Here is a 24,744-nt window from a genome sequence, read left to right on the forward strand (position 1 = left end):
GCGCCGCGCGGGGGGGTTCAGCAGCACAGTGCAGGGGGTGTGGGGCAGCGCGGCAGGGGGGCGGGGGCTGTTCGGCGACGCGGCGCTTGGTGGGGGGTGTTCAGTGGTGCTCCGTGCGGGGGGGTTCAGCAGCGCAGCCGGGGGTGGGGAGTGTTCAGTAGCGCGGAGGGGGGCGGCGGTTGTTCGGCGGCGCGGCGCTTGGTAGGGGGGTTTTTGGCGGTGCGGCACTCCGGGGGGGGGAGGGTGTTACGGTGGGGCAGCGCTATTTTTTGCTGCTTGGGGCGGCAAAAAAGTTAGAGCCGGCCCTGATTATGGCTGCATATTTATTACAATATTATCAACCTGTGGATGACAGAGTTAAATGCATTATAATCCATGCGATCACAGGTGTGATGAAAAATTCCAGAATTATTTGTCAGAATTGCCAGTCACAAAGCTTATCCAATCAGGTGCTGCTTTCCACTCAGATGATTAAGGAGCAGTGTAAATATTTGTTTACATCAGGATCCATGTATATACAAAATAAAAATCAGGCACATATTGAATTCTGGGGCTGTCATTTTATTTTGGACTTTGGAATTTTCAGGTGTTGATCACACACAACTGCAGACGAAATTAACAAAAGCGCTGAGTGCTCAGCAATTCTGAAAATCCTGGCAACTAAATAAATGATTCAAGCTTCACTATTTTAGTTTGACGAACTGTAACAAGGACCCCTTGATGGAATTATAGCAGCAGAATTCACAGCTGCCTGTTATTTATGCTCTATAATGTGTCACCAACACCTGTTGCAGTAAAATGTGTCTGCTAGTATTGCAATGAGATTGTAAGCTCAGATGTAAATAAAATTTTGTTTTTCTCTTGACAACGACATAAAAGGTTAGAAACCAGAAGTAATCAGGAGTATTTTAAAATCAAATGTGATATAAATCTATTGTGTTGTTATAGAATTTGATATCTATAAAAACAACAGAACTTTCATTTTTCAGATGCATGTTTGAACGTGTGCTTGTATTATTAAAGGTTTTCAAGAGATTTCATATGCTACATTGCTCAATCTCCAGCATCATTTCTTCACTACTATTTCTTGTGTTTAATACTCACCCAAAAGGCAGGCTAGCTGGAGAGAGGACTCTTAACTGCATTAGCACCCAGGTCAGTCTCAGGCTCCTCAAGGTTTTGGAAACATCAAATTCACACTCATCATGCCCAGATGCTTTACACAGGCACCAGCTTAGTCACTCCCATGCTAACATTACATAGTTATATTATCTCATTGGCTTAGTCACTTTCATATTCATAACTTGATAGCTATTGCTACAATACCTGGTGTAAAACTGGTAACAGGTTGATTGCTCTCCTGGGGAGTAAAATACATTGCATGTAAAACTGAGATCCACACTATCAAAACTAAAATTCTTGATTTCTTCCCCCTTCCCGCCACCATACACACACTTAACCAGACAGACCATGATTTTCAAAAGCTTTTGTGGATATTACAAGGTTATTAAAAATACACTATCATGCTGTCAGGAGTGGCTCGTGGTTGTGAGTGCCGATCTCAGTGCAGACTGTAAAAACCAGGGCAGACACTGCAAACTGGTGGTGAGTTCTATAATTGGATTTCACCAAGCCAGTAACAAATGTGAACTCCTGGATCACTATGACAGTCTTACCGTGGAGTCACAGATGGTCCCCTTAGGCCCTCCAGACAAACTGGACTTTGTGATAAATTGTCACTTACACCAAAAATCACACCGTACATATTCAGGCTGCTTCCAGTCCCAAGAGACCAGTCACTTACCGCAGATCAATTGGTACCCTAGAATGATCTTATACCAATGACAACACCTGTAGCCAATCCTGTAATAAACCACCTAAAGGTTTATTAACTAGAAAAAAGAAATAAGAGTTATTTACAGGCTACAGCAAGCAAAATTATACATACAAAGGGGTTATCATCTCAATCCTAAGAGTTGTAGTGACCTGTTAATTGAAAGTGTCTTTCAGGGCAGACCCAGGAGATCTCTGACTTCAGTTTGGTGTCTCAAACCCTGTCAAAGTTTGAACACTGAAAAAGATGGAAAATTTTCCTGTGATTTAGTTTTATTTCCTTCATTTAGCTTCCAAGTCCACAGGATGAGCTTCCTTGCACATAGCATTTCCAAGGTGTGGCTTGGCCATTAACCAATCCTTTGGATTGCGATGTTCCTTGATGGTCCAGCTGATTTTGATAGTCTTTCTGGATGGGCAAGGGCAGGGGAACAATGCCCGTGCCTGGGTTCACAAGTTCAGAGTACACATTTTCGAAGTTATAAAGCAAAACTTCCATGCTGTAAGAAAATATGTAATACAGACATTGCAAGTGAGATTAATGGGTGCAGCAATTTACAAGCATTTCAGAGTCTAAACACTAAATATATTCTTATAAGACAACTATGTATTTTGAGAAAAACTAACATACAGATGAACTGGTTTGGTCTCCAGCTATGAGTTTGTTTGTTCTTAGCTAATGCCTGCAGTCTTGGCGAGAGCTGGCACCTGGTTTGCCAGCATCACATACACTAAAATGGAATCAGATGGATCAAAGAGAAGGTGGGTGACACCTTTAATCCCTGTATCAGTGATGTGAATCCAGCCCAAATCAGTGGTGACCATAAACTATTAGCTGGTGCCTATTGGTTGATGTCTGTGGTGGAGTGAGCTGGTGGTGACAGTCCATTTCTCCACTAGACGGGTGCCCATATTACAAAAATGAATCCCACAAGTCACGGCCATTGGCACTCTTATCACTCTCAAAAGAGAGGCCAAAGCGTGAATGGGCATAAAGGACAAACTGCCCTATCACTATGATGGTGGCCTGTCCAGTTCTTGGTGAAGCACAGTGGGACGGTGTGGGGAAGCGGGAGCCACTTCAGACCGGCTCTGGGAAGACAGGATTTCTGTTTCTGAAGCTGTCAGCCTGACACCTGTCACCAACACTAATTTCACACTATTAAAATGATATTGTCAAGGTTTTCAGGACAATCATTTCCTCTGCCTTGACAGCAATCCCATGTGAGAGTTCTTTACTTGCATATTCCTTAAGGCAAGTTTTGATTCATAGATTCCAAGGCCAGAAGGGACGGCTGTGATTATCTAGTCTGACCTCCTATATAACACAGGCCTTAGATGTTCCCCAAAAATAATTCCTGGAGCAGATATTTTAGGGAAAAAAACCCCCAATCTTGATTTTAAAATTGTCAGTGATGGATAATCCACCACAACCATTAGTCATTTGTTCCAGTGGTTAATTACTCTCGATGTTAAAAATTTACACCTTATTTCCAGACTGAATTTGTCTAGCTTCCATTTCCAGACATTGGATCATATTACACCTTTCCCTGATAGATTGAAGATCATCATCATCATCATCATCGTGTTCCCATTACGCCTTTGGCATTTAGGGCAGTGACAAAGCTCCTCCACTCCTGTCTGTTTCTGGCAAGTCTTTCAATGGTTCCCCAGCTGTGCCCCACGTTTTTCAGCTTGGCTTCCACAGCTCTTCGTTGTTTTCGGGAGGCCTCGTTTTCGCTTGCCTTCAGGTGTTCATCTTATTGCTCCTCAGGTGACGGAATTATTGCTACTCATCTGAAGCACATGGACATTTCATCTCCAACGCCTGCCGGAAATGATGGTGCTCATGTCCTCTTGGCTGCACTGTGTAAATAGATCTTGATTTGAGATTGTTCTGGGCCAAAAGATACAGAGGATTTTTCTGAAGCAGGTTGTATGGAATGAAGACAGTTTGGACATGTCATACTTTCTCATTCCCCAGTATTCTGCACTATAAAGTAATGTTGAAAGTATGCAGCTCTGATAAATCTTGAGTTTGGTTCTGGTGTTGTATTTTGATGATTTCCAGACTGTATTTAAACTCCTGAAGGTGTTCCTGGCTTTGTTGATTTTGTTCTGGATGTCCTGGCTTGTTCCACTGTCCTGGATGCTGCTGCTGCCCAAATATGTGAATGTTTCTACATTGGTGAGAACATAATCCTCTATCTGTACTGGTGATGGTGAGGCAATATTAAAGGTCATTATATCGGTCTTATTGCAGTTGATTTTCAGTCCAATTTTCTGGCTGAATGTGTTGAGTCGAGTTGTTTTTTCTTGTATATGGTGTTGGGTATATGATAGGAGAGCAAGATCATCTGTGAAGTCCAGGTCTTCAAGGGTGTCCATTTAATGCCTCTTGGCATGTCTTCTGAAGTTCGCTGCATTACCCAGTCGATGGCAATGCTAAAGAGGATTGCAGACATGACTCACCCCAGACGTATTCCTGTTTGACTTCAAAACTGAGTTCACTGTGATCAACACTGCATGTCAAGTTGAAATAAAAGCTTTTGATGACATTGATTATGCAGAGAGGGATTCAATAGATTGAAGAGCCCATTATTAAATATTTGTTCCACATGTAGGTACTTATAGATTGTAATCAAGTCAATCATAGACTCAGACTTTGCAGCCAGAAGGGATTATCATGATCATCTAGTCTCAGGATTGGCAACCTTTGGCCCGTGGCCCGTCAGGGAAATCCGCTGGCGGGCCGGGACGCTTTGTTTACCTGCAACGTCCGCAGGTTCAGCCGATCACAGCTCCCACTGGCCGCGGTTCGCCGTTCCAGGCCAATGGGGGGCTGAGGGAAGCGGCGGCCAGCACATCCCTCAGCCCGCGCTGCTTCCCACAGGCCTGGAACAGTGAACTGCAGCCAGTGAGAGCTGCGATCGGCCGAACCTGCAGACGCTGCAGGTAAACAAACCGTCCCGGCCTGCCAGCAGATTTATCTGACGGGCCGCGTGCCAAAGGTTGTCGATTCCTGATCTAGTCTAACTTCCTGCACATTGCAGGCCACAGAATCTCACCCACCCACTCCTGTAATAGACCCCAAACCCCTGGCCAAGTTACTGAAGTCCTCAAATCATGATTTAAAGACTTTTCAAATTACAGAGAATCCACCATTTACACTAGTTTTAATCTACAAATGACCCATTCCCCATGATGTACAAGAAGGTGAAAACCTTCCAGGGTTTTACCAATCTGACCCAGGAGAAAATCCCTTCCCAACCCCAAATATAGTGATCAAACAGACACTGAGCACATGGGCAAAAACCCACCAGCCAAATATCTGGGAAAGATTTCTCTGTGGTAACTCAGAAAGCTCCCCATCTACTGTCCCATCACCAGCCGCTGCAGATATTTGCAACTAGCAGTCACAGATTGGCTATGTGCCAGTGTAGGCAGTCTTCTCATACCATCCCCTCCATAAACTTATCAAACTCAGTCTTGAAACCAGTTAGTTTTTTTCCACCCACTGCTCCCTTGGAAGGCTGTTCCAGAACCTCACTCTTCTGAGTATTAGAAACCTTCATCTAATTTCAAGCCTAAATTTGTTGATGACCAGTTTATATTCATTTGTCCTTATGTCAACATTGGTGCTTAACTTAAATAAATCCTCTTCCTCCATAGTATTTATCCCTCTGATGTATTTATAGAGAGCAATCATATCTCCCCACAGCATCCTTGGTTAGGCTAAACAAGCCAAGCTCTGAGTCTCTTCTCATAAGGTAGGTTTTCCATTCCTTTTCCAGACCTTCTCTGCACCTGTTCTAGTTTGAATTAATCTTTCTTAAACATGGGAGACCAGAACTGCACACAGTATTCCAGATGAGGTCTCACCAGTGCCTTGTATAATGGTATGAACACTTTTCTCTCTCTATTGGAAATACCTCATCTGATGTATCCTAGGACTGCATTAGCCTTTTTCATGGCTGCCTCACATTGCTGGCTCATAGTCATCGTGTGATCAACCAATAGAGACAGGTCTTTCTCCTCCTCCTCCTCCTCTGTCGCTTCCAGCTGATATGTCCCCAGATTATAGCAAAAATTGTTGTTGTTAATCCCTAAGTGCATGACCTTGCAGTTTGCATTATTAAATTTTATCCCATTTCTATTCCTCCAGTTTTCAAGGTCCTCCAGATCTTCCATTATATGCCAGTTCTCCTCCATATTGGCAATATTGCCCTACTTTATGTCATCCACAAATTTTAACACATTCCCGCTTTTTGTGCTAAGATCATTCATAAAAATGTTAATATAGATAGGGATAGGTCTTGGGACCTGAGGAACTGCACTAGTAACCTCCCTGCAGCCTGACAGTTCACCTTTCAGTATGACCAATTGTAGTTTTCTCTTTAACCAGTTCCTTATCTACCTTTCAATTCTCATATTAATCCCCATCTTCTCCAATTTTACTAATAATTTCCCATGTGGAACTGTATCAAATACCAGGTAGAGTAGATCTACTGCATTTCTTTTGTTTAAAAAATCATTTATCATCTCAAAGAAGGAGATCAGGTTGGTCTGGCATGATCTACCTTAACTTCTTCCTCTTTCAAAATTTGTTCTAAGAACTGGCACACAATTGAGGTCAAACTAACTGGTCTATAGTTTCCCGGATTATTTTTTTCCCTTCCTTAAAAATGGGTAGTATATAAGCAATTCTCCAGTTATTGGGTCTGACCCCCAAGTTTGCAAATTCATTAAAAGTCCTTACTACTGGGCGTGCAACTTCATTTGCCGGTTCCTTTAACATTCTTGGATGGAGATTATCCAGCGCGCGCCCCCCTCCCACCTCCCCGGTTTGGTCTCAGTAAGATGCTTAAGTTTAACTTTCATCTCAGATGGGGTAATTTCTACTTCCATATCCTCATTTCCATTAGCCACCCTGCCACTACCTCAAAGCTCCTCATTACCCTTATTAAAAACTGAGGCAAAGTATTTGTTTAGGTGTTGGACCATCCCTAGATTATCTTTAATCTCCACCCCATCCTCAGTGCTTAGTGGTCCCACTTCTTGCTATAGGGCTTCATTCTATAAGTCCTTTGCACCTAGAACTTCTGGTGAATTTGGCTCACAATTCATAGATACATTTAAAGATTGTGAGATGCTCAGCTACTATGTTAATGGGGGGGCATATAAGTATGACAGACAGATAGATAACCGTGGTTATTTTCACGCCCAGGGAATGTACTATGGACAGATTCTATCTTCTCTTCCATGTGCACATATGAGGAGAGGTGGAGAGCGCGCACAGGGAGAAGCCAAGATCCAAGTGTTCACATTCCCTCAATCCAAGCACCAAGGGAGCCATAATGCCACTAGACACCATGAACGGGGTGAGGTTGTGGTTAAGTTGGAGATGGTGCATGCTGCACTACTTCTTAGCGTGCTCTCCCAGCTTCTCTGGAGACCATTTCTGCCTATCACCTCCACAGAGAGAATGTCTCTGTGAACCACTGCTGGTGGGTTGCTTTTCTCCAACCCTCTGCCCCCTTGCCGAGCTGTGGGTTTTACAGTCACAATATAGCCCCAACACTGTTGCTTAGTGACTGCATATTAACCTGCCACCTTGTTCCTAAATTATCATGAGGTTGTGTTTTGTTTCTGGTTGGTCTCTGCTGAATTTGGATGAATAGTCATTCACCCAAGTCTAAAGGCAAGTTGGAGAAAAAAAAAAAAAGGTAACTGAGTTTATAAGATTGAACTGTTCAAGTTGTAGAAAAAATGCTTGGAGTTTCTACAGTGCTCCATCCAAAACAACCATCCAGCTGGATAGCACATAACAATCCATGTAACCAATAAAACAAACCAAAAAGCTTTAGTGCAGAGGAATAGGATAGTATCCCTTTAAATAGTTGTGTGCCCTCTAGCAGTGCTCACAGTATTCTATCATCAGAACAAATCCGCTAGCCGAATATATGCTAAGAACAGGTGACAGTTTCTTGCAACCTGTCACAGCTACTGTTTCCAACCTAACTCTTTGATGGGTGTTACATCTCTCTGCCATGACAAACCAATTCTTACAAAACAACAAGTATGGAGTCCATTTTTATTCACCTGATTAGCTATCAATGAAATCTCATGATCTGTAATTGCACTATACTTGGGTAAAGTGGAGGCACTATGGAACAGTCAGACCTGTTTCCTGAGCATTAGAAATGAAAATGACCAGCATATAGCAGCACTGAGGAATTCTTGCCATCTTACTTGCCTATTTCAATTAATATTCCCATGCAAAAATGAATGCTTTTAGATAAGTGCTCCTTTCTTAAACATGCACAGAGACATATAAAAGAAACCTAAATTGAATAAAATTACTGATGTAATTAGGACAATCTTGTGATGTTAGAGGCTTGTTTAATAGCATTATGCAGGAAGTGCCATAATTAAAGAGCAGATTTTGACTCTAACAACAGTAGCATAGAACATAAAAGTTACATTTACAAAAACAAATTAGTGCCACAAAACGTTACAAACTGATCCCTTCAGAAACATGTTTTTCAAACTGAACAGCATACACGGAAAAGCCCTTCTGGGGAGTGCATAAAAGAATACCCGCCTTTTCGCTCTAGGAAATCCTGCCATGGATGTATGTAAGTCACAAAAGGCATTTCTGAAAAAAGCCCAGACAGAGATGATCACATCAGACAGCAGAATAATTAATTAATATATGGAGATATACCTATCTCACAGAACTGGAAGGGACCCTGAAAGGTCATTGAGTCCAGCCCCCTGCCTTCATTAGTAGGACCAAGTACTGATTTTGCCCCAAATCCCTATGTAGCCTCCTCAAGGATTGAATTAGCAGGTCAATACTCAAACCACTGAGCTATCCCTCCCCCCCCACCAATAAGTCTTGTGGGTAGAAAACTTCAGCAAAAACCATGTACTTCATTATCTTCTAAATGAAGGAAGACCAGATGGCTCTGATAATTGTAAAAAACCTTCCAACTTTCCCAACCTTGATATTACTTAAGATTTCATATTACTCACTTCAGGATGGATCAATATGTTTGAATTTTTTTAACAAAAAGTTAAACAGATCAGTAACCCATCCCTGAGAGAACTGGAAAAATAGAAATACATGTGGGCAACACCCATTTACATGTTCTTATATAGTGCATTAAAAATAATTCCTTGGAGCAATGTTACTTAATTTAGGATATTTTAAAAATATACTTTAAACATTAAAAAGATTACATTCAGAAAACAAAAAAATCTCTCTTTAAAATTGCTGTCAGAATTTTTATTTGTTAATTACTCACAATATGAACAGTGCTGGCCAAGAAACAAAATAAAGACAGTGTCTAGCCTTAAAATATGAAAAACAGAAACATACAAAATAGGTTTCCCGGCACAAACTATTTAATATGTTGTTTGGTAAAGAGTTCACGTGACAAACTCAAGGTTAGTCACACAAGGCACCATAATCAGAGGTGATGTGTAAGGTGTTGTAAGTTTCATATCTTTAAATGGGCATGAAAGAGTCTCAGGTCCTGTCTACACTAGAAGGGTTTTGCCAGTATAGTTATATTGGTATAGCTATACCAGTAAAACCTTCTAGTGTAGACAGTTATGTCAGAATAAAAGTGCTTATATCATTATAACTTATGCCAGTTCTCCTATCTGGCATAAACTATACTGGTACAAGTACAATTATACCAATATAATTGCACCTATTCTAGAACTTTTACTGGCATAGCTATGTTGGTAAAAACAAACAAAAGAAAATCACTCCCATAACTGATACAGCTAGTCTGGTAAAACTTTTTAAGTGTAGACTAGGCCTAAGAAATAGCTAGTAAAATACAGAAAGGATGACTTACTGACACAGTTAATTTCCATGTTTCCATTGTATGTTTTACCCACTTATTCATTACTAGTGTTGCCAACTCTTGCTATTTGATCATGGGGTTTGTGATATTTGGTGTTTTATTTAAAGACCCAGCTTCTGGAGACATTTGATTTAGTGAGAATCACAGCTTTCAATTTTTAAAAAAGTAAGTTTCTAGTCCTCATGGTTGCAAAGAAATCTTGAAAATGTGACCCAGGGGCTACTAACACGTCAGGAAGCAGCCAAAGAAGAAAAAGAACCCAAAGTGTATTGTTTAAAAATCTCATGATTTTTAATTCACTCTTATGATTTTGGGGCCCTGACTCATGATTTTAGAACACCTGGAATTTGTAATGCCAGGGGCCATTAAAGCACAGGAAAAACAATTCCTGAGGTCTGGTCTACACTACAGACCTATATTGGTATAGCTATGTCTCTCGGCGGTGTAAAACATCCACAAACCTGAGCGATGGAGTTATACTGACCTAACCCCCATGTAGACAGCACTGTGTCAGCGAGACAGCCTCTCCCATCGACATAGCTACCGCCTCTCATGGAGGTGAATTAACTATGCCCTGAAATTGATCTTTCCATGAAAGGTCACCAAAACATCATTCTTATGGGACATCAAATATCCAAGTACCCTTTGAACGAGAATGTTGAAATTTGGTTCATTCATTCATTATGGGCCACCTTTAGAACATCTTGGAGCTGCTGAACCAGCAGGGAGAGGGCCATTGGAGAGTGGATTGGAGCAACTGTATGTGTAGGGGAGAGAGGTGGCAGGCAATAAATAGCAGAGTTGTCTTTGATTCAATCATTTGCATTCCTTAATTTTATTCTAGTTCCTAGTGATTGTGTGCCATATGAACACTAGAGATGGGTGACTAATGACAAATACTACTTGAGAATTTTTTATTCCAAAAATGTTGTGAAACTCACAAATATTCAGGACTGATTTATTATTTTTACCCAGCTCTCTACATTGGAAAAAATATTTGCAAAATCATTTATTGGAAAATTCTTCAAATAAATTATTTACTGACTATTATCTGACAAGCTGTAATGATAGACAGACCCTGGCATGAGCAAAGATTGCAAGGTCAGTCCCAGTTTCTTCTTGAGGGAGCTCCTTGTACCGTCTTGGAGAGAGCTCCTTGTACAGTCTTCCTGAAAAGTTCTATCTCACAGGAACGAACTTTACTCTTATTGTGGGGGGTTCCACTGTGCCAGAGGAGCAAAGTTGTCAAACACCATTTTCATTCCAGAGCATTAGTCAGTCTCTAGATATCCTGGGACAGGCCATGGAGCACCCTGAGGTAAGGATCAAGACCTTGAACTTGATTTGAAATTCCATGGGAAGCCAGGATAGGGAGTGGAGGACAGGTTTGATGTGTTGGCAGTAGCCCATGTTGATGAAGAGACGTGCTGCAGCATTCTGTACTAGCTGGAATTTCCTTAGCTTTGAAGGCTTCATGCTCAGGTACATCGCATTGCTGTAGTTCAGACAAGAAGTGACAAATACTGTGAATAACTGAGGCCAGGTCTTGATCCACCTGGATGGGATGGGGTCTCCTAGCCAGGCTGGCCGACAGGGGAGGTGGGTAAAGGGGGCAACTGCCCAGGGACCCGGGTGATTTATAAGGTTTCCTGCCTGCCCTTGGTCCGCACAGATCCCGGAAGCGGCGGGAACAGCCCTACAGCCCCTGGGGGGGGGGGGGAAGGTGAGGGGCAGGTGGTCTCCACGTGCTGCTCCTGCCCCCAGCGCTGATGGGAACTGTGGGGACGGTGCCTGCGGGCAGCAGTGCGCGGAGACCCCCAGCGCCCCCTGCCTAGGAGCCGCTGCAAGAGGGGTGTACCGGTCGCTTTTGAGAGCTGCCCAAGGTAAGCACCGACCCCCTTAGCCCCTCCTATACCCCAAACCTCTGCCCCAGCCTAGAGCTCGCACCCCACACATCAACTCCCTCCCAGAGCTCGTACCCAAACTCCCTCCCAGAGCCTGTACCCCGCATCCCCTCCCACACCCCAACCCCCTGCCCCAGCCTGGTGAAAGTGAGTGAGGGTGGGAGAGAGCACGTGACAGAGGGAGGGGGGATGGAGTGAGCAGGGGGCGGGGCCTCGGAGAAGAGACAGGACAGTGGTGTGGCCTCAGGGAAGGGCCGGGCAGGGCAAGGGTCTTTGGGTTTGTGCAATTAAGACAGTTGGCAACCCAACCGGGCAGCTCAGCCAGCAGCTCACTGGGCACCAGCCAGTGCAGGCACAGCACAGCTCAAATTGTCAGGCACATTGTGTGTGTCTGTGTGTGTCTGTGTGTGTGTGTAGGCCCATTGACTGTTCTGCCCTGGGGCCCGGAATTACTGTCAGCAGGCTTGCTCCTTGCTAACAGGAGATGGTAGAAAATACTACTTGGGGATACTGCTACGTGAGAGCTTAGTGTCACCGAGGAATCCAAAAGTACTAAACTAAGGACTGAACTGACCAATTGTGGGGTAGCAGCTTCAACCAAAGGAGACTGCACCCTGGCTTCAAACTCTTCAAAATACTTTCCTCTGCCCACCTGCATCTGTCTTGTTTAAGTTCAGCTTCAGCCAACTGTTCTTCATCCATGAGCTCATTTCTTCCATGCACCGAGCCATCCTGGTGGTAGTAATGTGGCTGTATATGATGTAGGAGCAGGGCTGGCCTTAGGGAAAATGGTAACTTGTATTTTGGCACACCCCTTCCCCATCACCCTTCGTCCCCATGGGATCCCTAGACTTCTCCCCAACCCCATCACCTCTGGGCCCTGCTGCCTCCCCCAGTATTTAATTTGTATTGAAAGAGATGCCAACACAAATTAAGCACTGGCAGGGTGGCCTGATACCAGCGGGTGCTGGCTGGGTATGCAGCTCTGAAGGCAATGCCACCCCCAGCAGCAGCACAGATTTAACGGTGGCATGGCATATGGTGTATTGCCACCCTTACTTCTGTGCTGCTGCTGTGGCTTGTGGTGCCTGGTGCTCGGCATTAGACTCAAAGCAGGTGTCGTGCTATCACATGGGGCTGCATCTTGCCAGAGCCCACGGCCCTCCTGTAGCCCTCTGGCCATCCCTGGCTCACTGGGGCGCCATTTCAGATTTTGCGGGGTAGGAGGAAATGTCAACTATGATTCCAGAGATTCTTAGGCACCTGAAAACTCTAGGGTTTTTGCAGATAATAACATAGGAATTAGCTGACAGGAGCACATCATCTAATTGTTATATAACGAAAGATAAATATATATATAAAAACACCAATTAAAGCCACATTTAAAGTTTATATGTAAGTTTAGAACAATCAGAAGATAATACAGCAAGATATTCCCAATCCCAAGCCTTGAGGTACCAGTTCTGGAGCTTTAACACAAATATCAGAAACACACATTTGTACTCTATCTTTAGTAGAAATAAATAAAAATAAATAAAATCTGCTAACTTTCTCTAGCAGACACACTCTGTTACACTGTTATTTTAGTCAATTGTTTTTCACTCCACTAAAAACATACTTAATTTTAACATACGTGATTAAGGGTTTTTTTCTCTTTTATTAAGGAAGGGAATTGATTTTTCTAATTACTTCGGCATTTATGTTCACTGATCACAATCATGTACATGACTCACTAACATTTGACTCCATCATTGCTATTGGTATCCTAGTTGGAACTTCATTTATTTTCATGAAAATTTCAAGTTATTTTACAGATATAACTAAAAATACAATTTAAAAAAAAGCAACCTTCATCTGCCTAGCGTCTAAAGTTATGTGTTTAGCTAATGGTTTTTAAACTGGCACTGCTAAGGTTAGTACAAGCTAAAGTTACATTCTAAAAGGATACTATTATTTGATGGTACCACTTTAAATAACCAATGACAAAGAACAACACGGTAATAAAAGTAATAATGATAATTACTCCAGCCAGAACAGGTTAGGCATTTTAGAACTCACTACTCAAGGAATTAAATTTAAGCATAAAAAAGAAACAAAATTATGAAATGCATAGACCAGTCAAAACACTAAAATAACTGCACTTTGAAAGAATAAAATTACAGAGAATATGTGTGCATTGCAGGAAGTACCAAGAAGTAACACCACCAACACAAGTATGTTTTGAGGGTTGAGTGCGAAAGAGAGAGTGTGTGTCTGTGTATGTATGTATGTATGTGAAAGAGAGAGACATGCGCACACACACACACTGTGTGTGTGTGTGTGTGTGTGTGTGTGTGTCTGTGTGTGAGAGAGAGAATGTGTGTGAGAGCAGAGCGCTGTCCCTTTAAGCAGAGTGGCACTCACCAGTCTGAAGGCTTGTTCAGACAGCAGCAGCCCCCATCTCACTCCTGAGCCCTGTCCCCGCTCTTCCCCCACTCTGCGGAGATGGGATACATGGGCGGGGGGAGGGGGACACCCTGACACCAGTGCCCCCCTCCCCCGGCTCTGCCCAGCTGACAGGAACCCCCCCGGAGCAGCTAGCCAGGGGTGGCTCCAATGCGGGGGCCAGGAGCAGCAGCGGGGGATGGGCATTCCCGCACCCGAGGCACCCCGCTTATAACGGCGCCCCAGGCTTTTGCCCCGTTGGCCCATATTGAAGGCCGGCTCTGTGTAGGATAGGTAGAGATGTGTCACCTGTATATTGCTGGCACTGGAGTCCATGTCATCTGACCAGTTCTCCTAATGTTTGCATACATACGCTGAAAAGGACCACAGAGAGAATTGAACAAAATTACTATTATCTATTGTCAGCGAGGAAAAGAGAGCCAAAAGGAGGCACACCCTGGTTTTGTGGCCAACTGTTGCCCGGAGTTATTTTTTAATCTTTTAATCTTTGTTGACACTCCTAGATGATGCTGAATACATAAATAAAATTATATTTAATATAAAAAGTCAGCCCACAAACTATTAACTTACCTGTGGCTGAAAATAAAGAAATACACTATATTGGAAGTACAATCTTAGCCTTCAGCAGTACTAGCATTATGCTGAAATAAAATATTGCAAGTATTTTATCAGGGAAAACATTAATGAAATAGTTTCTCTTTAATCACCTCTCATACATAAATGTGTCCTCTGTCTCACTGATGCATCTATTTCTCAGTTAACTTCTTTATCCTCTATTTGCCCTTTCAAAACTTTATTCTGGATTCTTCACACCCTTAGAGTTTCATTGTCTTTTTTTTTTATACAATCCTTGTTTCTGTCAAAATCATATTTTTAATGTCAATGGAGATACAAATATTCAAAATGACCATGTTCCTCAGTTCTTCTGAATGTTATTGAATAAAAATTTTGGATTAAAAGGTCAACTTTAAAAATGCACACAATAAATTCACTGATAAAAATCTATTCTAACAGCATGCTGCACCTTCTCCACTGCCACACATTACATTATTCATGTTATCTTCACTGAATTTTAAGCAGTGCAAATCAAAAGATGGGGCTTGTTGACTGCTTGAGACTAGCACAATTTCTTTCGTGCCCACAGTGCTGAAGGCTGATCTAGTGGCACTTCTTAAATTAATGAAGCTGATGCAGGGAAATAGAGCACAGACACTTAATCACTTCCTTCAGAACAAAGAATCTTAGCTATCATTTTTCCTAACATTAATCCCTTAGTATGCCCTTCCTTCACACGCACACTTCCACAGCCATTGTGGAGGGGAAATCATCATTCTTCTCATTGTAAATCATGTAGAGATGCTCAGCAAATAAACAAAGACTTACAATCACATTAAGATCCCTTAGTGGAATGAAAAATAATTTTTAAACCCTCAGAAGCAAAGATATTCCAAAGATTTCCCAGGACAAAATAAATCACAGATATTTATGATATAAAATTAAGAAATAAAGGCCCTATCTATCTTAGGATCCTCCATAGCAGTGGTTTTCAAACTTTTTTTCTGGCGACCCCGTTGAAGAAAATCGTTGATGCCTGCGACCCAACAGAGCTGGGGATGAGGGGTTTGGAGTGTGGGAGGTGCTCAGGGCTGGGGCAGAGGGTTGGGGTGCAGGGGTGAGGGCTGCGGGGTGAGTCTGGGAATTAGTGGTTCAGGGTGTGGGAGGAGGCTCTGGGCTGGGGCAGGAGGTTGGGGTGCGGGAGGGGGTCAGGGCTCTGGACTGAAGGTGCAGGCTCTGGGGTAGGGCCAGGGATGAGGGGTTTGGGGTGCAGGAGGGGGCTCCGGGCTGGGGCTGAGAGGTTCAGAGTGCAGGAGGGGGCTCAGGGCTGGGGTACAGGAGGGGGTGTGGGCTCTGGGAGGGAGTTTGGGTGGGCGTGGGGGCTCAGGGCTGGGGAAGGGGGTTGGGGTACAGGAGGGGGTGCAGGGCACAGGCTCTGGGTGGGAGTTTGGGGGTGTGAGGGGGCTCAGGGCTGGGGCAGAAGGTTGAGGTGAGGGCTGAGGGCTCCAAACAGCTCTTACCTCAGGTGGCTCCTGGAAGTGGCGACATGTCCCTCTCGCTCCTAGGCGAAGGGGCGGCCAGGGGCAGGGTGCTCTGCGCACTGCTCCCATCCACAGGCATTGCCCTGCATCTCCCATTGGCCATGGTTCCCGGCCAATGGGAGCTGCGGAGCTGGTGCTTGAGGTGGGGGCAGTGCCCAGAGCCTCCCTGGCCACACCTGTGCCTAGGAGCCAAAGGCACATGTCGCCTCTTCTGGGAGCCGCGCAGAGCTGGCCACTGTGGCCAACCGGACTCTTAACGGCTAGGTCAGGTGTGCTGACCATAGCTGCCAGGATCCCTTTTTGACCTGGTGTTCTGGCAACCCTATGTCAGCCCCAGTTCTTCCAGTCAATTGAGCATTTGCCTCAGCTAACTGACCCCCTTCCTTCAGAACCCCCAACTGATTTCCTGTCCCTCCTGCGTCTGTCCTCACCAAGCCATGCAACTTACTGGTCCTCTGCCTCCCCCTTCCTCCCTTAGGCTAGGTCTACACTACAGCGGGGGGTCGACCTAAGATACGCAACTTCAGCTACGTGAATAGCGTAGCTGAAGTGGCGTATTTTAGGTCGACTTACTTGGCTGTGAGGACGGCGGCAAGTCGACCGCTGCCGCGCCGCCGTCGACTCCGCTGCCGCCTCTTGCCGCGGTGGATTTCCGGAGTCGACGGCAGAGCGATCAGGGATCGATTTTATCGCGCCTTCACTAGACGCGATAAGTTGATCCCCAATAGATCTATTGCTACCCGCCGATCCGGCGGGTAGTGAAGACATGCCCTTGGTCAATTGATCCCGTCTCTCGTCCCTCTCAGGCTGCCCAAGCAACAAAACCTGTGTCTCTCTCGGTAAAACGACCGTGTGCCTTCCCACATACACACACATCCAGCCATTTTAGACTGTGCTTCGGCCCCCACTCCAGCAAATTCACACTTTGCCTTCTACAATTTATCTGCTGGCTTTTTTCCAGGCTAAGTGATTCTCAGTGATCCTGTGGGCTGCACTGGATACCTGCAATGGGAAGGCAGCTATCTTGTAGTAGGGATTCAGGAGAGTGAGTCGAATACCTAACCTAATTCCCCTGTGAGCAGGAAAGAGCTGCTCTTTCTCTTCCTTTCCAGCCCCTGGGATGCAGCAGGCAGCCCTTGACAAGAGGATATTCAAATCTCTTCTGGCTTACATGAGTCTGCTAAGTACCCAAGGGGCAGCAGGAAAAGCAGTGAGGAGGGGATGGGGAGATGCCCTCTATTGCCTCCCCCTTGCTACCAGCCTGGTGTCTCCTCTGTGACAGTCTGCACTAACTGAACACAAAATATCTACCTGTCTCTGCTGACAGCAGAGGCCTTAGAGATTTAAAGGTGCAATCCATGAAAAACAGAAGTGTTAACAGTCACACCACTAAGTATTGCATGGATCAAAACACTGATAATTTGATATCTGTCTGGTAGCCTGTGTTAAATGAGTTTTGTGGTCTTAGTCTAGTGGATAAGTGCCCACATCTAAAAACCATCCCAGCTGACAGTGTCATCCTTGCTACAAGTTTCAGCATAGAACACCAGGCCTGGATGGCAGTGAAAACTGATTACCCTTTGATCCCAATCAAGGATGAGGCAAATCAGTGGAGCAGCAATGGGAAGTTTGTGCTACGGCTCATACTATGGATAATTTGACTGCTTCGCTTTTCAGTTCTAACAATCTGCCCTGTTCAATTGTACTCACCCACTCCTGCCGTCTCAAAAAAAACCCTCAACTCTCTTTTAAAGGACACTGCTAAGTATTATAGTTGTTGTGTACATGGGTTTAACTCCCTATATTTTATAACATCTTTGCAAGACCTATTCTAGCCCCGTCAAAGCTCTGTATGTAGTCAAATATATTAAACATGGTGTTGAGATATTTATACAACTTGCTTTCAAATGCAGTCTCTTTGACACTTTAAAATCATTGCCAAAAATATACAAGATGGCAGAACCACACCGTTCTATTTATTATTAATAATAATAATGTTTATTTCTGTAATACCTAGGAACCAACCAAGAATGGGGCACTACTCTGCTAGGCACTGCACAAACACAGAATAGCAACCAGTCCCTGCCACAAAGAGCTTACTATAAACAGACAAGATGGATAATGGACAGGGGAAAGGCATATAACATACAAGCCTAGAAAACAACATAATGGTGGCAAATGTTAGTTCCATGATTTGTTTCTGGTGGAGTTTAGTTAGATGGAGATTAGCTAAACAGAAAGACAAGTGTAGGGAGAGGAGATGCTGATGGGAAGGGGCTGGAGGGCAGGAGGGTAAGAGGTGTAGGTTTATTCTCTTGTTGTTGTTGTTTTTTTTTTTAACATAATACCCATCACCATATAGCTGGGTTCTGCACAAAAGCCTAAAATACCATTAATTAAAATAAGGCAGGGATTCAAAGACCCAGCAAGAAACAGACACTGCCAAAAGAAAGCTAAAATAAAAATACTCCAGAAAGCATTTTCTCATCCTAAAAATGTATGAAGAGACACAAAATATAAGACAGGGCTGCTGCTTATAAACAATGAATATCCAGAACCAAATCTACATTAGCATATTACACTATAGGATAATAAATGTTTCTCTCTGCTGAGAGTTATTATTTATTACTTATCTACTGCCACAAATTCAGCCTTGTAAAACTCATGAAAATTTATAAGTACAGGCAAAAAACTTACTTGCCCATCCCCATCATGACGACAAGTAAAATGAAGAGAGATTGGGGTGGAGTAGTAATATTTTAGTCACAAAAAAGTGCTCGTCCAGGGCAGGTAGAATTTTTCAAACCTTCTGTAATGTTTGTAGCTGGCTCCTTATAAATACATGAACAGATTAGATCCTTGTCCTGAAGACCTTAAAGCCTAATTCATGGAATAACTGGTCAAGGACAAGGAAGGAAGGGACTGTCACTGGAAATATTCATGAAAGTGGATGGAAGGAGGAGAGAGAGCACTTGGTGCATACATAGAGAATCCAGACTTTCTAACTCCAAATCTAGTGCTCTGTCCACTGGACGCATTGCTTCCCCTGACCTGGACCTGAATAGATAGCCTGTGCAAGCTGACAGAGATCTAATCCATTCAAAAGGCAGATTGCTGCATTCCACACAAGGGTCCTGATTCAGGAAAGAATCCCTATTCATGAAGGGCATTTAAGCATGTACTTAAAGTTATGTACATGCATAAGCCTCATTAATTAAAGGGGCCATAAGCAGGTGCTTATGTGCCCTTCCTAAATACAGCTGCTTTCCTGAGTCAGCTCCTCAATAGCTCTTGCCCCACGTAAGGCCTGGTATAGAAATTCAGCCTGGAGACCTGGGTAACTGGGGTGAGGTATTTAAGATTTTTGTTTTTTCTGTCTATACAGGTAATTTGAACAACGAAAAAGAAATACAGCTGGCCAATAATACCTTTAATTTTATAATATGTTTCAGTCATAGTATTACAGGCTGTGAAACAACAGCAGAATCAAACCTATAAAAGAGTGAATCAGTGAGCTAAGCATATAAAATTTCACAAGATAAGTCCACATAAAATAAAACTAAACTATTGTACCAGACCAAAAATGTTTCCAAACCAAAATGGTCTTTGTAATACAAACTTGAGACCTCCCATTCTGAGGTGCGGAGAACCCACAACACTGAATCAATGGGAGATGAATGCACTTCCAAGAGAATGCACTGAGCAAGTTGCAGGATCCAGGTCTAAATTTATGGCACTTCTCAATACCAAAGAGACGGTATTCTACAAAGCTGAGAGTGCAGAAACAAAGATAATAAGTATTCAGAACCCTTAACAGCTTTATGTGCTTTCCATCCATACATCACTATCATAGGTTTTATCATTTCCATTTTACAGAAATTAAAGAAGTTAAGTGACTTGCAGCAAATCACTATTCATCTATTCTGCCCTGTAAGAACTTAGGACCTTGATTTTAGAAGGTGACATGGTATAACCCATAATTGCACATAATGATTTCAGATGTTCAAGGGTAAAATCAAAGACTTTGAAAACAGATTTATTCATGGCATGAACACGGACTGCAAACACATCACTGCAGACACCATTTTGTTCCTCTGCTAAAAGCATGCCATCCACTCCTACTCTGAAACTAAATGGCTTCTTGAGTAGTGTGGCTACATGTCCCTGAAAATCAAGAATGACTCACTTCCCAGGGCCTGACTGGTTTTACAAAAACAGTATTTTATCTACGTTTACAAACGCCCCCCAACTTTGGACAACTTTCTCAGTGCAAATTTCCAGCATAAAGACTGAAGAAATATGCATCTCAAGGACAATTCCTCCCCAAAGCTCTCTGTGATCTCCCTCATCCAGATGAGACTTTAAGCGACCCCTCTTTGCCCACAGGGAGTCAGACACTAAATTCCATCCGACTCCGGGCAGTGTTCTGAGGGGCAAGCTTATAGACAATTTAGCCACACCATCATCACATGCATCTAGCTACCAACCTGTCTGCTGTCCTCTGTACTTCTTCCATCTCCCCTGCATCAGTGCAGTGCTGAAACAAGACTGTCGGAAAGCACAGAGGGTTAGGAAGAGCGGTGGAGGGAGCATGTTTTTGTGGAATGAAGGGGAAGGAAGGAAAAGGATGGAAAGTAGAAAAGGGAGCACAGTTCTCTAAAGCTCAAAAACCAGAAGGCAAAAAGAAAAGGTTCCCATATAGTTTTCTTAAAATCTCATGAATTTTTAGCTACTCTAATGATTTTGGTAGTCCCAATTACTGAATTTTGAATGTCTGGGGTTGGCAATACTTATGAATCATAGAAGTGTAAGACTGGAAGGGACCTCGACAGGTCATCTAGTCCAGTCCCCTGCACTTCAGGCAGGACTAAGTAATAACTAGAGTCTAGTTACTAGACCGTTCCTGATAGGTGTTTGTCTAACTTGTTCTTAAAAAACCTCAAAGGATGGAGATCCACAACCACCTTAGGAAATTATTCCAGTGCTTAACTACCCTGACAGTTAGGAAATTTTTCCTAATGTCCAACCTAAACCTCCCTTGCTGCAATTTAAACCCATTGCTTCTTGTCCAATCCTCAGAGGGCAAATGCCGTACTAAAGTCAAGATATACCACATCTACCGCTTCCCCCATCTACAAGGCTTGTTATCCTGTCAAAGAAAGTTATTAGGATTGTAAGCTGTATCTATTTTATGTACTACTAGAACTGTTTGTATATGTTATTTTGTGATTTTATTGAAATCGCCATCTTGAATTTTGTAAGTTTTAGTTGGAACTCCATATTTGTGTCCTTTTCCCCCCATTAGTTTGGCACCCTTTCTGAGGCATAATTGCCTGACTGGTTGCTGCACAGACTTAATCTACCTAGCAACCCAAAAGGTGAGAAAGTACTACCTGACCCTAAACTATTCTGCCCAGAGACAGAAGGATATATAGAAACCCAGTGCAGCCCATGTCCATTCTATCTGCGCGGTCTTCGAGAGGCAAGATCAACATCTCCAAGAAGTCAGAGTTTACCTGAGTAACATCATGTCTGATCTGAGTTCCTCCTGTGAGATTCCAACATCACAGTAGAAGGTCCGGATCCATCCCGCTGAAGCTGAGGCAGACTGAGTTGACACGCCGTCCGTTTTGTGTCTCGGTGTCATCCATCTGAAAGTAACATTAATCGTTATTCATAGGCCTGTAGTCTATTAAGGTAATTGGTGGGGTCTGGGCTTCAAGGCTACCTTGGGATATAAATCACGGAGCTGTTATATATTCAGTTTGTTCTGTTTTATATACATTGCTTCCCCCTCTCCCATTACTGCATCTTACCTTCAATAAATTACTTCCCTGCTTTGCATCCTTATCATTACCTCCCTATTTTATTTTAAACGACACCAGATGATACGATCTTTTATCCCTCAAGCATCTGTCTATAGGGGCGGGGGTCCTGCAAAACAACTAAATTAAAACTGTTATGAGCCCATCGAGTCTATTACTACACAACATCCTGTAACAGGTTGGCCTGACATGATCTTGACAAATCCATGTTGACTGTTACTTATCACCTTATTATCTTCTAGGTATTTGCAAATTGATTGATTATTTGTTCCATTATCTTTTCGGGCACTGAAATTAAGCTGACTGATCTGTAATTCCCCAGGTTGCCCTTATCCCCATTTTTTTTTTTATAGATTAGCACTATATTTGCCCTCTTCCAGTCCTCTGGAATCTCTCCCGTCTTCCATGAGTTTTCAGCGATTATCACTAATGGCTCATATCTCCTCAGAGAGCTCCTTGAGTATTCTAGGATGTATTTCATCAGGTGCTGCCAACTTGAAGACATCCAATTTGTCTAATGTAATTTTTAATTTGTTCTCTCCCGATTTTAGCCTCAGATCCTACACATTTTCACTGGCATTCAGTATGTTAATGTGTCCAATTACTACTAACCTTCTTGGTGAAAACTCAAACAAAAAAGTCATTTAGCACTTCTTCCATTTCCACATTTTCTGTTATTGTCTTTCCCCCATCATTGAGTAATGGGACTTCCTTGTCCTTGTCCTTCCTCCTGCTTCTAAAGTATTTGTAGGATGTTTTCTCGTTCCCGTTTGTCTCTAGCTAGTTTAATTTCATTTTGTGTTTTGGCCCTTCTAATTTTGTCCCTACATGCTTGTGCTGTTTATATTCCAGGATGTTTGTATTCATCCTTCATGATTTGACTTAGTTTCCACTTTTTGTAGGACTCTTGAGTTTCAGATCATTGAAAATCTCCTGGTTAAGCCAAGATGATCTTTTGCTATACAATACTTCCTATCTCTCTTATGCAATGGGATAGTTTGCTCTTGTGCCTTTAATAATGTCTATGAAAAACTGCTCTCTTGAACTGTTTTTCCCCTTAGTCTTGCTTCCCATGGGATCGTACTTACCAACTCCGAGTTTGCTAAAATCTGCCTTCTTGAAATCCATTTTCTTTATTCTATTGTTTTCCCTCCTACCATTCCTTAGAACATGAACTCTGTCATTTCATGCTCACTTTCACCTCAGCTGCCTTCCACTTTTAAATCCTCATCCAGTTCCTCCCTATTTGTCAAAATCAAATCTAGAACAGCCTCTGCCCTAGTAGCTTTCTCCACCTTCCAAAATAAAAAATGGTCTCTAATGCATTTTAAGAACTTGCAGGACACCACCCTTGTTTTTTTTAAACCCCTTTTTATACCCAGAGACTTTCAACAAATTTGTATCTTATTTCCATCTCAACCTCAATCCAAATGAATACATCTTTGATATTCAAGGCATCAACTCTTCCCTGTTTTCCCTGCCTGTCCTTCCTCAGCAAGCTGTACCTTTCTACACCAATATTCCAGTTGTGTGTTATCCCACCAAGTCGCTGTGATGCCAACTATGTCATAGTTGTGTTTATTCACTAGTACTTCTAGTTCTTCCTGTTTATTCCCCATATGTCTTGCTTTAGTAGACACACGTAAGATAATGATTTCATTTCCCCGCTATGTTTCCTCTTGTCTCCCCTTTGTCCCTGCTATAATTGCCCATGCTCCCCCCAAGAGTCTAACCCTTCTCTCAGGTCACCATGTGTTTGACTTACCTCTGAGCTTTTGTCTCCTAGGTGTCTGAAGTTAGGCTCTTAAATACATATTTGGACAGCTGAATAGAAGAGGTCTCATTTTAGCAGTGCTGAGCACCCCACACCTCTCCCCCAAAATCACACTGAAGCCAATGGAAGCTGGGGATGCTCAGCACTTTTGAAAATTCTGTCCATTTTTGTGTAGGTGCCTAAAGAAATTTTGAAGCCTAAGTTCAGGTACCCAGATGTGAACATTTGAGCTCTATTAGGGCATGGGATTTTCCTCTTGCCCAACAAATAAAAAAAGTGGTGCCCCTGGGTTTGCATGTTTGAAAACAGCAGAAATCCCTTACACATCAAAACAAGGAAAATAACAGCCACTGTCTGCCTACCCATTCCCCCCTACACAATGCTGCGCTGCCTATATGACCCCACTCCACTGTATTCTCTGTTGGGAAGGGCCACCCTGGGAAACTCTACCCCAGAGGCTTCCCAGCTAGGCAGTGCCTGCAAGAGGTGCATTGGATCCCTATGCAGAGAAGGCAGCAGATCCCATCTTTTTGTTCTGCGTTTGTACAGCACCTTGCACAGTGGAGGGATCCTCATATCTGAACGGGGCTCACTGTTCCTCCTGCAATACAGTTAACCCAGCGGCTCACTACCGTGCTGCTACTACTACGGCACGCTCCATTATGGCAATGTAACCGCTCAGTAAAAACGAGCGCGGGAGCTGCTATCACCCCCAAGCCCCCCACGATAGGGACCCATTGGGGAGCGGGGCACTACAGGGCAGGGGGATGGACCGCATTGAGACAGACACACAGCAAGGAGAAATGTACGTGACGTGTCCACCTCAGCGTTCCAATCCCCCACCCCCGCGTTCCCTTCTTAAGTACGTAACGCTCTCCACCTGCGCACGCGCAGCTTGCAACCCCCATCCTTTCCCCACCCGCTAGGGAGTGGGCGTAGCCTGCCGCATCGCCTCACAGCGCATGCGTCAGCCAGGGGCCGGGCCTG

At 43.5% G+C, this 24,744-nt stretch overlaps 1 long non-coding RNA gene across 3 annotated transcripts; it reads right to left on the bottom strand.

The window, feature by feature from the left end:
* Positions 1-8,666: 8,666 nt before the first annotated feature.
* On the bottom strand, positions 8,667-24,715 carry LOC117872625. 3 transcript variants are annotated; one of them, XR_004644535.1, is made up of 6 exons: positions 24,638-24,715; positions 21,675-21,809; positions 20,646-20,706; positions 14,351-14,415; positions 12,270-12,395; positions 8,667-11,208 (listed from the first exon to the last, which is right to left on the bottom strand). It is a non-coding gene; the product is annotated as an uncharacterized LOC117872625 (long non-coding RNA). The 3 variants fall into 3 exon arrangements; XR_004644534.1 differs by lacking the exon at positions 24,638-24,715 and having other exon boundaries at positions 21,675-22,236; XR_004644536.1 differs by lacking the exons at positions 20,646-20,706; positions 24,638-24,715 and having other exon boundaries at positions 21,675-22,236.
* Positions 24,716-24,744: the final 29 nt, after the last annotated feature.

This window comes from Trachemys scripta, chromosome 2 (genome assembly GCF_013100865.1).
Source record: "Trachemys scripta elegans isolate TJP31775 chromosome 2, CAS_Tse_1.0, whole genome shotgun sequence".
Lineage (NCBI taxonomy): Eukaryota > Metazoa > Chordata > Testudines > Emydidae > Trachemys > Trachemys scripta.